This window comes from Electrophorus electricus, chromosome 2 (assembly GCF_013358815.1).
Source record: "Electrophorus electricus isolate fEleEle1 chromosome 2, fEleEle1.pri, whole genome shotgun sequence".
NCBI classification, from domain to species: domain Eukaryota; kingdom Metazoa; phylum Chordata; class Actinopteri; order Gymnotiformes; family Gymnotidae; genus Electrophorus; species Electrophorus electricus.
This window is the reverse complement of record NC_049536.1, coordinates 32,581,667-32,597,384: the sequence shown is the minus strand read 5'-3', so window position 1 is coordinate 32,597,384 and position 15,718 is coordinate 32,581,667. Positions and strand designations below refer to the sequence as shown.

Genomic DNA, 15,718 nt, shown 5'->3' with positions numbered 1-15,718 from the left:
CCATAAGCCATATTCACAGCTCTTGCTGATGGGCACCGCATTTGACATGCCGGTAACTCCTTTCTACTTGAAAATAGCTGTTTTTGTTATTGACTTTAATAGAGAATATAGAGTCAATTGCACATGTAAACCATCAATGTCACAACACATCAATGTCATAAATGTCAAAGCACATTCAAATGGTAATAACTCACTGTTACACAGACCTGCTTAATTTTTTAGATCAGTGCATGTTGTGTAGATGCATACATGTGCTTTAGCATTCATTGAACAAATGATGTGGAAGCCTTCAAATAAAATGTAACTTAGCAATAATCATTCTTACACACCAGTAGCAGAACAGCACAGCATATTACACAACTGGACAGATATAATAAACATATTATGATGAACAATAAGGATGGCAGACAAACCTATGTAATAGTGCTTAAGGCTGTCAAGGTATTCTGTGTGTGTGTGTGTGTGTGTGTGTGTGTGTGAGTGTGTGTGTGTGTGTGTGTGTGTGTGTCTCTGTATTGTTCTCTGTAGGTTTGTCTATTTTATTCTGTTTAATTGATGGTTCACAGTATAAAGGGGCAGTGGTGGCTCTGTTTATAGGGCACATTGATTATTTATATATTCTATATGTAATGATTATTTATATATTCTAATAGACAATTACATTTGAATATCACAGGTCACATAGTGTGTTCTATGTTATTGAAGGTGCTTTTTTGTATACATGTAATGAGCATATTCATCCTTATGGTGTCACTATTGACATTACTCTATTAAAGAATCCTCCTCACCCCTCTTTCTCTCTCTCTCTCTCTCTCTCTCTCTCTCTCTCTCTCTCATTCACACATACACATACCATTAAATTGTATTCAGTTCACTTTGATTTGTAATTATTACATCTGCTCATTGCAGGCAGATGCAGAGCATCTGCTGTTAAGATCTGCTTCTATATTAAAGTCTGTCATTAAAGTCACCACATGAGACACTTCCCACAGGAGTCTAGCACAGTACACTGAGCTGACTCCATAACTGCAAAGGTCAAACAACATTAAGGGCATCATGCAATGAATACCTACAATCATAACCTCATTAACATGAGGGATGCATGCTATAGAAGTATCTATTGCTCTTCCTTGATAGAGCGAATGTTTACATAACTTTAAAATACAAGTGTTTGTGTGTTAAAGTCTGAGTTGAGAGATGGCCCCTTGATTTCTATGGCATCTTGGTACTGCATGAAATGTGTGTGTGCATGTTGGGTCTTCTCTACAATTTCACTGTAGTGAACACATTTTAATGGACATAATGCTGAATATTATGACTTATCCCTACAGAACAACGATTAGGTTTGGGCAAGACTAAGGACATTCTTGTCAAAAATGGGAAAATTAATTAAGCTTGATTACATTGTTGTTATATACATTCAGAATTACAGTTTTATTTTGTGTCATTGCATTGTGTAAAACTCATTGTACACATAAATCAGTGGGTTGTTTTTTTTTTGATTCATTGTCTTATTAATACCACATGAAATGCAGAGGGTATTCTCTTTTTTAAAAAGTGCACTATACATTCACAGCATAAAAACTTTACCACACTCCACTGAGCAGTGCTGCGATGTGGTTGCTGTGCCGGTCGCTCACCTCGCGGGGCTGTGCGCGCACATGACCTCGCGGGGCTGTGCGCGCACATGACCTCGCGGGGGCTCCTGTGGAGAGGGAGGAGCCACGAGCGCTCCTTCGGAGGATTCCTGTGGACGGATACGCGCCTCGAAAACTTTCTCTGTCGGATATTTCATGACATAAAACAGGTATTTAAAAAAGCGTTTCGGAGGTGGTTAAGCTTGTCCAAGACGTGCTTCACAATGAGTTAGTAAGCGATATAGGTCTCCGTTTATAAATAAGGTGGCATTGGTTAAATGTGTCAATATAATTTATGTCGTTTTTTATGATGCGAACGATAAGTAGGATAGCTAGCTAGTTAGCTAGCAATAGTTAGGACCACGGGAATGTGTTGGGGCATGTTCTTAACAAGTGTTTTGTATAGTAACAAAGGTATTTATGTTATTGGTTAAGTGTCATTTACAAACGATTGGAATATGTCCTAAGTTTGGGAATGTTGAACTCTGTGGGTGACTCACTAATTCGCGACAGCAAGTCTCTTGACAGGAGTTTCTCAGGCTTGCCCGTCTCCTCATGGAAACACCTGACATCCTGAGCAGTGTTAGGTTAGCTGAGGTAGCTGCACTAGTGTCACTGCCTTCATACATTGGCACACGAGTCACCAGTGCGACTTCTGACCCTTGAGTTACATCTTCAGTGAGGTTAGCTTTATTGTCGATCTTAAATGTGTTTGTTTACGGGATTTGACGTGAACTTGGTGGACGTTTTTAGTTGGCTAGCTATTAAGTTTATGTTATTCAAACATGTTTCCTCTTAATTTCAGTGGCGTTTTACTTTCCTCAGATCTTCAAGTTTTAAAATGATTCCGAAATTCGTTTTGCGAAAGTGCGTTTTAGCCAAACGGTGTGGGTGATTTTTGCGGAGCGTCGACTAGGTCTCTATAAGGTTGGAGAGTTTGTCCCGTGAATTTTACAGTAGCTGAGATTTGGAAGTCCGACCCAGCCAAGTGAATCCTTCCCATATGGAGCTGAGTCATTAGGGCTGGTTGTGCTCCGTGTGTGGTGTGTTGACACAAGGTACTCCTCTTAACGGAGAAAAATGCTTCATCTGTGGAAATTATATAAGCATGTGGTGGAGGATATTTTAGTAGTATTGTTAGTTCTGTTTATATTATTTTTTGGAAAATCAAACCCCTTTGTTAAAGGACAGACTATTTTATGAATTTATATACTAGGAAGATAGTACACAATGATTCTCTTTTTGTTGTTGTTGTTGGCTGTACTGAAAAAGTAATTCTTTTCCCAAAAGAGTTCAGAGTGGAATATCTCCACGTGTGCAACAAAATCTGTAGTCATAACACTGAAGAACTAATTCCCATGGCCACTTGACAAATAACAGGTGCTGGCACTAAGCACAAATTGTTGATGTTGCAGGAGGGTAACAGGGACGTTGACCTGGCTGTTTTTACAGTGTGCCGTTTGTGTTGCCGATTGGTTTTAAATCCCAATAATTACTTTTTATCACGTGATAACATGAATCCAGTGATAACACAAGTCTCCTTTTGTTGTAAACTATCATTTGAAGTCTGTATATCTGAACTTAGGCTTTCATCGTAAATCACTCCTTTTTATGTTTTTGTCTGATTAATTCACACTGATTTTAGAGAAAATATTGGGTTTATAGCCGTCAGTGGCAGGGGTTTACGCTGAGAATGTATGGTACATCGCCTAGAACAAATACTGTATGTTTACTGTGCCCCAGTAGGGCCACGTTGGCTAAAACATACCAGAATGGCCATGTGAAAAGACTTTGATTGTCCTCTCTGGCTCATTCACCAACTGGAGTTTATTTATGTTTGTCAGTGGACACATAGATCATGATGGGACATTTTTATGATGCCTCGGTTGTCTCGGTGGCCTGTAAAGATCGGCATGTTTAATAACAGAGCCAGTGGTTGTGGCCAGTTTGTACTGTATTAAAAAAAAAGACATGGAATATATCTTGTACCAGCCATGCTCCTTCTTGTAAGTGGGTGGCAATGCACAGTAATGCTCTCATAACCCTCCAAACTAGCTTGTATCCAGAAAGCAGTGCTAGAATGCTTTAAGTGGTTCTAAAATGTCTAGTTAGGCATGTCTGTGTGAATACAACTGACATTATGTAGTATTGCCTCATTAACTACTTAGTGGAGTAGATTGCATTCATTAGTTAAACATTGCTTAACCACTAAATATATCTGATGAATTTGTTGTGTGACCGAAATACAAACAGCGGACACAATGTCTTAGGTTGTGTAGATAACATGCTTCTAAGTTTTGTAATATAATTGATTACTGTCCCATAATTCTTTTTTGAATATTTTACTGCTGCTGCCTCAATTTTAAACAGCTTTTAGTGCTGCTGAAAACATGAAACTGGTCACTCTGTGAATGATTAGCAGCAGACCTAACTTTAATCTATCTCTAAATTATACGTTGTGTTCTGTGTGGTTTGGTTAGACGATCACTTATGGACATTAGGCATTGGCAAGTTATCTAAAATGGAGTATTCTGAATAAATGTAACTTGCTTGTGAAATGCAGTGGCATTATATCACAAATAAAATATGCTGTTTTGGGAGTTTGTATTAGTCATAGATTAACATAACTGCATAACCTGGAAGAAGCTAACTGTTGGGCTTGCTTAAAATTGTCTTTATAGTGATATAATACACAGAAGTCTCTGCCTGAGCTTTGTAATAGAATACTACAGAAAAGTGTTCACATTTTTACTGAACTGGCAGGTAAGCCAAAATGACTTTCTAGGTGAAACATGCCATAGTATGGAACAATGGCATGAGTAACTGCCAAAATAATTGAGTAGAGGATGGAACCGATTTCCAAAAATCAAAAAGTTAAAGATTAAACCTTTTAATGCAAGATTAGTGTATTATTAGTATATAATTATTTATCATTTTTGTATGAGAAAGTAAAGGAGCATCATGCAAAGGCTTCCTCAAGAGATTTAAGCTCTTTGATAACTTTAAATAGCTTGTTAGGGTTATGGCTTCTTCAGTCATTGATAGAAAAGGCCAGGTGATGCAGGTTTCAAAGATTTATAAATACTCTGACTCCTCAAACCTTGTCCCAACAGTCAGCATTCATAGGTTCCTCTAAGCAGCTGCCTAACACTCTGAAAATGACAACAACTGATGTGCATCGAAGAAGGAGAAGGCTATAATAAGATAGCAGAGTGTTTTCAGGTAGCTGTTTCCTCACTTCATAATGTAATTAAGACATGGCAGCTAACAGGAACGGGGGTTAAGGAAGTCCAAGAAAAAGACCAAGACCAGGAAAGAATGGATTCATTGAAATACCGAAAATGTCTCAAAGCAAATATTGCATCAACTGAAAAAAAAGCTGAAGATGGAAAGACGGCTTCTACCACAGGATAATGATTCTAAACACCTCTCACAATGGACTACTTAAGTGGTACAAGCTGACCATGACCCTCATTGTCCCCTGACCTAAAAACCATCTGTAAAAAAAAAAATCTGTCGGCATATGAAAGAACAGCATATGAACAGCATATGAAAGACAGGTCAAGAATCTAACAGAATTAGAAGCCTTTTATCTTAGCTATTCACAGTAATAGACTATTTTAACCAGGGATGCCTAAACGATTGCATGCCACTGTAGTTTATATAAGGAACACATTGCGCTTAGCTGCACTTACAGAGATAGTTGACTGTTCAAAGGATTTATTCCTCAAGGATATCATATAGTCCCTGCTTGTCATTAATCTACTCTTGTCTGTTGTATTGCTTGATGAAAACAACCAGGAGATGAGGAGCCAAGTCCGGTGTACAAGACCAGTATATACAAATTTAAGTTGTTCTTTCAAGCACCTTCATGACTTTATGGTAAAGTGACTATATTGGTTACATTTTTGTGCTGTAGGCTTTGAGTTGAACAGTATGTTAAATGTGAAATGATTAATTATAGTGCTGGTGCCTCAGTGTTGAGGCAAATTCTATAACAGAACTTTGCTACCTTCATAATTTCCTTCTCAAATACAGATTGAAAATCGGTTCTAATGCCGTATTTGCAATCTGATACCACTTTACGATAATACAGTGGTGTTATTGTGTCAAAGGGTTAATTGTTAGGACACACGTCATGTTTGAAATGAAGCCAAATGGATGAGGTTAGATAGTTGTCAATACTGGTCATGCTCCAAATATTAAGCCTTGAGCTTGTTTGTGAAAGTTCACACAGTTGATCACTGACCTTGTGTGTGCTACAGCTCTTGACCTGTGATGCTGTTCTCATGCTGTGCTATCTGCTGGCTGACTGTTCAGAGGGTTTGTTTATCTATTGAGATCAGTGATTAATTTATACCACAATTCCTGTAGAGTCTATAACCAACTGTAGAATTTCATTTCTCATTCTAAAATTTGGCAGTCTCTTTTAAAATCATCTTGACTAGCTACCATACCGAATGTAACTTGGGCAGATAATTCCACAAGAAATTTGGCTGTCTTCCAAGAAGGCATAATGAGTGTTGAACAGAGTAATGGAAGACTATGGTAACTGAAAGCTGGAACACCTTTGAATAGGCCAGTTAATGTTTGACACTAATCAAATAAGAATCCACCATTAAGATACATGTAGGCCATACTGAAGGCCAAATTAAAAGACTGGTTGCACATATTTTGTGCACAATGTAGTCTATCGTTATATTTGGTGCAAAGATATGTTTGGTGTCAAATTTGCTTATTTAGATTTGGACCGGAGTTGTGAGGGTCACAAGTAAAGAAATCTTATGACCACAAATGTTGCTACATAGTATTCCATTTGAAGTACTTCCATGAGTAATGCCATCTTCCTGTATGTTGAAATATTGATGCATTAAACACAGAATTTGATCCAGGAAGGGCATTCTCCCCCCCCCCCCCCCCAGTCAGCAATAAAAGTAGTCATTACTAACAGCATGGGTGGGTGGATGGATTATGACCTTATATACTGTATATCAAATCTTTGCATCTAACTTTTCATGGTTTGATCCAGGGGACTTTTAGTTTTTGAGACTGAACTATCCACTTAGTTAAATGAACAAATGTACATTGCCTGCAATCTTTTAGCTATGCAATCATCCTAAACTTGTATTCAGTTTATTTCTTAGCAAATAATAATTTCCTCCACATAAGCATCTCACTACGCAGGCATGTTTTAGGTAGAGTGGTGCCAAGAAATGCTATAATTAATTTGGATATAGTTTTGATTTCATTAACCTAATATATTTTAAAATGTATGGGCTTATTCTTGTTTTATGAAACCGTTTGTGTATTGCATGCCCAAGCAATTTGGTTTGAGGCAAGTGTGTGATGATTTTGGAATGCAGTCTGCATTAAGCTAATTGGTATAAGCTTCCATTACTTATTTGGTACATTGCGCTCTAAGCTCCAGTGCATAACTGAACATGTAAAATTTGGTCATGGAACATTTCTTGGCTGATCAACATTTAAGCTAAGTAGAAAATCGGTACATGTAGATTCCTGTATGTGAGCCAAATTTATGAATATTAAAAAACAAAACGCTCCAGTTTTTTTTTTTGTTTTTTTTGTTCTACCTAACTTGGATAAGAAAATTGTTAGTTTTTTGTGTTAATGATAGCTGTTTTTTTTTGTTTTTGTTTTTGTTTTTTTTTTGGCTAGTGTTAATAGATATCAGAGAGGGATCATATTGCCAGACAATGCCTTGTGTTGGAGTTATGTTAGACTATGCTAAAATGGCAAGTTGATTTTGTTTCTACTGCCGTAGGTGTAACGGTAAAGCCTGAGAAAAGATTCCCTTGAAAGACATGTCTCAACTTAGACTCATCTGCCATGTTGGTATAAAGAAAACTACACTCCCTTCAACAGAGCTGTTTTTATTTTTTTTAGTAGAGTATTTGCTGACTATTGGTGACCTGATGTTATAGTTCCATTTCTTCAAATGCCCATTTATTTTGCTAATCAATGCCTTGATTAAAAAGGTATTGTCTACATTGATTCACATCACATTACAGTGAAGAATCAGCAGTATGTGTGGGTCATAACTCCCTATATGATGATTCACTAAATTACCAAATAGGTCAGTTGAATAATAATTGCGAACAATGATATAAGGTGAGGATTGACATGTTCTATTTTTTTGCTGAAAGAGGTGAAGGGATGCCTTTTGAATCATGTTAGTTTTATTTGGTGTTATCGTTACATCACGGTGCCCTGGAGTGAAGAGTGAGCAGTCAAATGTTGTGTATAGATGTTGGTGTTGTTTTTGAATGTTGCCGATTTGTCTGTTATCTGCAGTAATTAACATAGTTGGGGAAAGACACAAAAGACTGATCTGGATCCAAGCCTTAATGCCATGCTCAACAGCACTCCTTAGATAACCCAAGCACACCTTACCCAGATGTGTGAAATAAGCATTCTAGCATAACTAAATACATGCAATCTTATTTGGAATCTACTAGTGACAGCTGGGTGTACCCAGTATAGCTGATGTCCGATTATTAAATTTGTAAAGGAGGATTGTGAGGAGAAGAGCATGTCTTTAGGATGCTAACATCTATAGTAATGTCTCTATATCATAAAGACCCTGCACAGCACAGTGGACATGACTGATGGTAACATTGTTGGTTATGAGACCTGGAAGCGGGCTGATGGAACTCTTGCTGTTTTATCATCAAAAACCTATCATTACTTTTCCCCTTTTCACTTCTTTGCTTTCTTTTTTTGGAGTTTTGATTATGTTCAACTCATTTTTACTGCTGCTTCCTTAAGATACACACTGAAACAAAACAATCTTTTACTTTCTCTATTCTATGCCCTCTCTTCAGTTGTTTGATACAAGTGTGACTGGTTTTATGAACAAGTCTCACTATTGTGATTTTTTTTTTTCTCTCTCCTTTCATGTCACTGTAAACCACTGGACTCTAAAGGCTGAAATACTGTTCTGACTGTTCATTGTTTTGTGCTCCTTTATTTCCTCTTTCAAGGTGAAGAATTCCTTCTCTTTCACTATCATCAGCTATATGGATGAAACTGTTTCTAATGTAAAGACATACACCATCCATTAATTTGCCCTTTAGTCATTTGAGTTATCAGTATTCAGCAGATTTTCTGATTTAGCCCTAGACTTTCTTAATGGGGTAGGGTCTTAGTAATTTTCTTACCAACATTTAAAATGCCTTCCTTTGGGTGCTGAAAAGGTCACAATCTTGGTGTTGGGTTCTGTGGTTGTCATGACGACAATGGCAGATTCTGAAGAATCATTCATGTAGAATGGGTAGATGAAAAGAAGCAGTGGTTAGGTGAGGGAGAGAGTAAATAAGGAAATCTGCACTGGAGAAGCCAAGCTAAAGTTTGCTCCTTATCCTATTGTTGCAGTTCTGAACACGAACATGCTCACACACACACACACACACACACACACACACACACACACACACACACAGCCTTGCTGGTTTCTGACAGCTGAATGTATGAGTGATACAAGCCGGGGGCTATTGCCTGAACAATGCCACATCCGCTTAATCTGCACACCATAGCTTCTCAGATGACTGTGCTAAACATGGCCCAGTTTAACACATTTACTTGCCCGTTTATTCTATATTACATCAAGAAAGTATCTTATGATGTCATATGATGGAGCTTGTCACTAGGCTAAACATTTTTCAGTTTGGCAGAGTTTAATATGTAGATCCATATTTTTTCTACTTGAATCAAGGAACAGTTAGCTTTGTAACATTGTCAATGTGTTCTTCCAATGATCCCTTCAAACTGAGGATAAGCACATAACATACTGAATTTTACAGCAATAGTGCTGATAGCAAGATGGTGATTGATTCTTTATATTTATTTTGTCATTTAGCTGACATTTTTGTCCAAAGTGACTTACAATTATGAATGAATACAACTTGAGGATCTTTCTCAGGTGCCCAACAGTGGCAACTTCACAGTGGTGGGACTTGAGCCAGCGACCTTTACAAGTTGAGTATCTTAACAAGCATTTTAACCACTGAGCTACAGCTGCCCCAAGTTGATGCCAAGTTATATAATAGATTGTATGGACAGTAAGGCATTCTCTATTATTTTGTATTTAATTAACTTGGTAGTTCTGCTACCATAATTATTGGTTCAATAAACATTATACTTCACTTACACAAAGTTAGACATTTATGGCATGTTCTCACATTTCTAGCGAAGATGAACTAATATAACTTAAAGTAACAATTCATACCATTGTTGAATACCAAATACCAAAGACAGTATTGCTCCCAGCACTACCCACCCTATATTTTCTTCTTGTCCAGTCTCTGTGCAGCATAGTGTCTGCTGTGCCATGCAGCTGCTTAACAACTAAGGATTTTCAGTCCTGTGTTCCGTGTATGCATAGGGACTGAGCAGTCTCAGTCCATTCTGGGGTGTAGAGAGTCCAGGCAGGGGCACGTATTATGCTAGGTCATTCTCACAGCTCAGATGGAAACAACAGCTGTGATGCGGCCACCTTCCTATCAGCATGTGTGAGATAAACCTACTCTGTGGTGCCCAGACCAGGTACTGACTGATCTGCATGGAAATTCCTTCCTGAGATTTTTTTTCTTAAAGTGCTCAGTGGTTCTTTTCTTGCATTCCTTAGGCCCTTATCATTTTTCTGACGCGGCTCTGTCTGCACAGTTTCTTTGTGCCCAGAGAGTGCCACATGTTAATTTAATTACGTTTCTGGGTGAAATCAAGTGGCAGCAGGGGGTAGCAAATGATGTGACTCTTGCTCTGACTCTCTAGTTTAATATATAAGGCTGAAACCCTATTGATGTTCTTGTATATAGAAAATGAGGCATGGTCATCCAAGGCTTTGTTTTTGTTTTTTTTTTGTTTTTTTTGGATGGACAGTATGCATTTAAATTTGTAGTTCTTTCGCTGGTGGGTGAAAACGCAGAAAACCTGGCTTCATATTAGGGATGGGAATCTGGCAGTTCATTTAGTGCAGGCTAGGGGTTGACCGATTTATTGGGCCCTCCCGATAATTGGGAGCCGATATTCAGCATTTTCCTGATTAGCAGAATTGGGACTTGGACTTGTTTCCTTGCCGATAATCTTTTTTTAATGTATATGCATTTCTGATTAAAACCATGGTTTAAAAAACCCCCCACTATTCTGTAGTCTGGCACAGTGTCTTGTGGATGACGCATCGAGTACAACACCCAAACACTGACTCTGTCCGACCTGCAGCACTGTTAGATTGGTAATACAATCAACCAGCAGTTCTGTAGTTTACATATTATAGTCCACCCACACTGCTTTTTTCCTGCCCAATTGGGTAACGACCAGAGTTCACTGTCCCAAACCAAATTTCTGCAGTCCCAAACAAATATTTAACGTGTTATTCACGTATAAATATGCACACATAAGACAATATTCCTCAAATACATATACATTATCAAAACATACTTTAATGTATTTTATTTTTGTTGTATATAAAGAAACATTTCATATCAACGGTTTCACAAAGGTAAAACAAAATTCACTTTAAATGACTCAATTTTTAATGAACTGTTTTTCATTCATTTGAAGGTCTGTCTCATGTGGATACTCGGTGAAAGGTCTTCCTCTTTTAACTGTGCGATATGCTGTTGTAACTAATTTGGTCAGCTAGGAATCAGCTTCACAGTTCATCCATCATATTTCCAGTGGTTCAGACACACACCAGCATTTTTCCCCCCCTGCTGCTATACACGCAATGAACTTCATGGAAGCCTACACCATGGAAAAGATAATACAAAGTTAACAATTCATTAACAGTGACTGTATTTTACCTGCATTATTTAATCTAAATCCGCTTCTTCTCTGAGGAGGTTTGTCAAAGTTTCCTATGGGAAAAAAAATTCTGATGAATAGTCAAAACTAAAAAAGGTTCGTCTAGACCTTTTATTGAGGTTTGTAATGATGCTCCTGAAATATAACAAAAATAGCTTATATGTGTATAAGTTATAATAAATAATTTAAGTTATTCTTTGAGCCCCTTTTTTTGATCTCCATTTTTCTTACAAACTTCTGACTTTTATGTGTACATAATTATGTAACAGATAATGTTAAGGTAGACTGAACAATTAGTTTGAATTAAGGACATACAGCACATAAGAGCAAAATCATAGTGAGAGGTTTTGCTTCCTACCGCTTCTTGGGACTACCGATGAGATACTAGAGATTGGAATTTGAACTTTTTTCCCTCTCACCTTAAATCTTTCATTTTACTGAATTTATGTAAATTTATATATTGAGGAGCTGTTTATAGAGTTTTGTTCTGATTTGGGAAGCTGTTTTTGTTATTTTAAGAGCTATTTTAGTTCTAAACCTTTTAAAGTATCAAACTTTTAAAAGAACATTTCAAAATAAACTTAATCGATCTTAAAATAGATGAGTTTGTTGCAACCTTTATACTGTCTAAAGCTCACTTTAAATGAGCATAATGTTTAATATTACTACATTTATAAAAACTAATGTGAGTTGTGACGGAGTTGCATTCTTGTTCATTTTTACCCTGCAAACATCAAATTTAAGGTAAATGAATATCATCCCCAAGTATTGGTTATTGGTGTCTTTAATAATCTGCATCGACCCTGATGAAACATATTGGTAGTTCAGTATGTTAATATGAAAAGTTTCTCACTGCCATGAAAACTAAACCTTTAAAACTTGAGATGTTGTACTGCACTTTTATTTTTTTTTTTGAATAAGTACACCAAGCAGGCTGTATCCTCAATAAAATGGTAAATAATCGGAGTGTCACAGACATGAACCACTACTCAAACATGGCAACCTGCTGTTTTTTTTAGCGGTGGTCATCTCAGGAAAAATATTTATCAAATTTTCTCACAAATCATAGTTGTAATGGAGCATAGTTTTAAATTGCTAGAGTGAATAAAAATATTTTCAGTTAACATTTTATTTAGTTTGTATTAGCCCTTTTTAACTTTGTGAGGAGTCGCAACCCTATGTAAACAAGTTGCATTGCAGAAGTGCTTTAGTACTGGCTGTACCTGTACACCTGGCAAAGGCAGAAAAAGAAACGAGGATAATGGAAGAATGAGAGAGGCAGAAACACTGGAATATGTGGTTCTGTAATTGCATCCATGTGGTTCACTTTTTTTCTTTTTTTTTACTTTTTAAGAGCTCAACTTTGCTTCTCATCTCCTACAGAGATTACTTTTTCATTAAACCTGTTGTTATGCTTACAGGATACCAGAGATGCATTGTTGCATAATAAAGAACATGTTAAAAAAAAAAAAAAGTATGATCACATAATCAACTAAATGTAAGTTTAATGTTGATGGACTGTTGCAACAATCTGTCACCACTAGGCCTCTATATCTGTTTCACAATATTGGACTGATTTTTACAAGTAAAATGCATATTTATCATCAGCTCATTGTGGTGTTTCAGTGAAGGGGTTTTACCCATGGGAACCGCTCTTGGCTCAGCTCTCAGTACTGTATGAATGCCAGGCATTTCCTGTCCTCCTCTGTTTGTGGGTAAATCCTGCTCTGACATGGATCTGATGGAAAAGATAAAAGATGGGGGTCCTGCTAGTGCAATCAAAACTAGGCTCATTTCTAACTGAATGAATTTTTTTGACAGTCTGCAAATTGTTCAAAACACTCTGAAATTAAACCATGAATTTTTTTCCTTTTCTTTTCCAATTTTATCCTCCATATCTAGACCATAATGTATTTGGGGAAGCTTAGACATTAGCTTAGTCATTTTATTGTCTGCTCGGTGCTGCGGCTGCTGTTCCTCACCAGGAGCTTATCCAGCTGAACACTGCCTCAGCGGGGGAGGGGATGGGGGTTCTTTATAACGGCTTGGTCTAAGCTGTTTTTGTAAGACCTAAATTGACCCAAGCAGATCGGACAGACTCCTCCTCCTCCTCCTCCAAGGCCGAGATGGAATTTGTCATGTCATGGGTGTGCGAGCCTTCTCTATAGGCACGCGTCTCAGCTGCCATCTTTAATTCTGCAAGCTCCAACCTTGATATGTGCAGCTTTCTTAAGTTATTTGTTATTCCCAAGTACCACAACACCAAGACATTGCAGAGTTAAGTCTTTTTCCAGGCCACTTGATTCAACTCAAGCACTGACTATCATGTTGAATTGTGTGTGCTGCATCAGTGGGCTACTCCAGCCCTGAGATTGCAAAATGCTCAAATCAAATCCCAACTTTAAGTCTGATAAGAATAAAAGGGCTCTCCCCAGTCATTAAAGGATCTAGCCAGCATCCAGGTAGTTCTGAGGATTTCTGGCTTTCTTAGACTGGTCTGAATGGTACCTGCTGTGTTTGCACACCGGTGTAAAAGTGAGTGATGCATTGTGAAAGTGTTGCTTGGTCTTTTCACATCTCAGTACAGAATGTCTACAATGTTCACACACTGAAAAGCTTTGATGGGATATGTTGAAAGTTATTTTGATTATTTGCCCCAGAAATCTAAGGCTTTAGTAGTAATTTTGCAGTTAATTGTAGTTAAAAATGGATTGTGCTGAAAGGTACTTCCTAATGTACAAAGGATATTATATCCCAGAAGTGTCTTGCATGTTTGTAAAATTGACTTTTTGGGTATTTTTTGGGAAGGGGGGGGTATGACTTCCTGATTATTTTTATGATTTGTGCAATGGTCACATTTTACAGTATTTATGTAATGACAGTTAGTTGACTTAATCGAAACCTCAAATCAACTGTGCTTATACACATAAACAACATAAAATCCACTTGAACTGATCTCTTCCAAATTTCTTACAATGTACCACATTTTTTGAGAGATTAGTCCTGTTGCATGATCTGAGTTTGATGTAGGGGGTTGGTGTTGGGGGGGGGGTTGGTGTTTGCTTTTCTGGTAGGAGCTTTTCATTTCATTCCCCTCTCTTTTTCCCTTGAGGGTCTCTTACTGGGGCCTGCTGTGGTTCTGGACTTTTGGTCACTGCACAGCTTGTTCTTGGTTGAGCTGAGAGTTGAGTTCTGCATTAGTTGTGCTGGGAGTTCAACAGGGTCTTTGACCTTTCTGCTTAGGTTGAAGGATGTGTGCCTTATTTTAGTATTACACCACTAGTAAGCAAAAGAAGGCTACAGGTTGTCATTTAATTACTTGTAGCCAGTTGTATGTAGTATGTCTTTTGTTTATTGTAAAAACTGGTTCTAAAAAAATAATTTGTTACAATGTAATAAAATTAAAATCCCGCCAAAGATTGAATAAGTCAGAAAGTCATGTCATACTTAATGGAGGTATCTTTTATGTAGGTTCTTGTAGGTTTTAATAATTCTCTTGTTGTGCAAGACCAACCCAACAAATTGATGTTGTGTTATTAAAGCCATCTTTTTAGTTGATTTACAAATAAACACTTATCAGTTGTGTAATATTAGTATTAGTTGGGTAGCATTAGTAAAAATTTTACAAGTAAACTTCTTATCTCAATCTTTGTTTTTCTTATCACACTATCCACAGCAGTGGACTGCAGGGATTTTAAGCACTTGTAACTATACACTTCAATGGCGCCCCTCCCTTGATAAAATAAACACGCCAAAAACCTGTTACACAGCTGGAGCTCAAAATGTAAAGACAGGCTAACCTGATAAATGCACCTTTTATAATAGATTTGACCCACCAGGTTAAGATGTTTGGCTTAATTCTGAGGAAGAGCAGGTACAGTGTATAGAAATGTTAATTTCTATCATGACAAGTGCCCTAAAAGGCTCAAGTTCAGCCGCACAGCATCAATTATATGCAGAATGCTGGGAATCCGACAGCTTGTTTTCCGGCATAACAAGATAGTGGTGTGTAGCTGTTCTGTCTAAATATTGAAGCATTTTTTCCACACTGGCCTGCCAGAACTCACCCACTGAATTTTGAGGAACTGTGGGAAATATTCCTGAATTCATCCTGTTGATGATGAAAACTTTTCCATTTATTCATCATCATCATCTTGTCTTCAGCATTGTCATTACTGTTATGTAGCATTTTCTGTTGAACATCCTTTGAATGCTGATAGAAATGCCAGTGAATCTTGACCAATTATAGCAACAAATAC

The 15,718-nt window shown here is 37.4% G+C and overlaps 1 protein-coding gene across 2 annotated transcripts in view; it reads left to right on the top strand.

The window, feature by feature from the left end:
- The first annotated feature begins 1,723 nt into the window (after positions 1 to 1,723).
- tanc1b (tetratricopeptide repeat, ankyrin repeat and coiled-coil containing 1b) overlaps positions 1,724 to 15,718 on the top strand; it is a 110,609-nt gene continuing 96,614 nt past the window's right edge. For both annotated transcript variants that reach the window (XM_035536469.1, XM_035536467.1), the window contains exon 1: positions 1,724 to 1,807. The gene's annotated coding sequence lies outside the window, so the exon portion shown is untranslated. The remainder of the gene's footprint in view (positions 1,808 to 15,718) is intronic.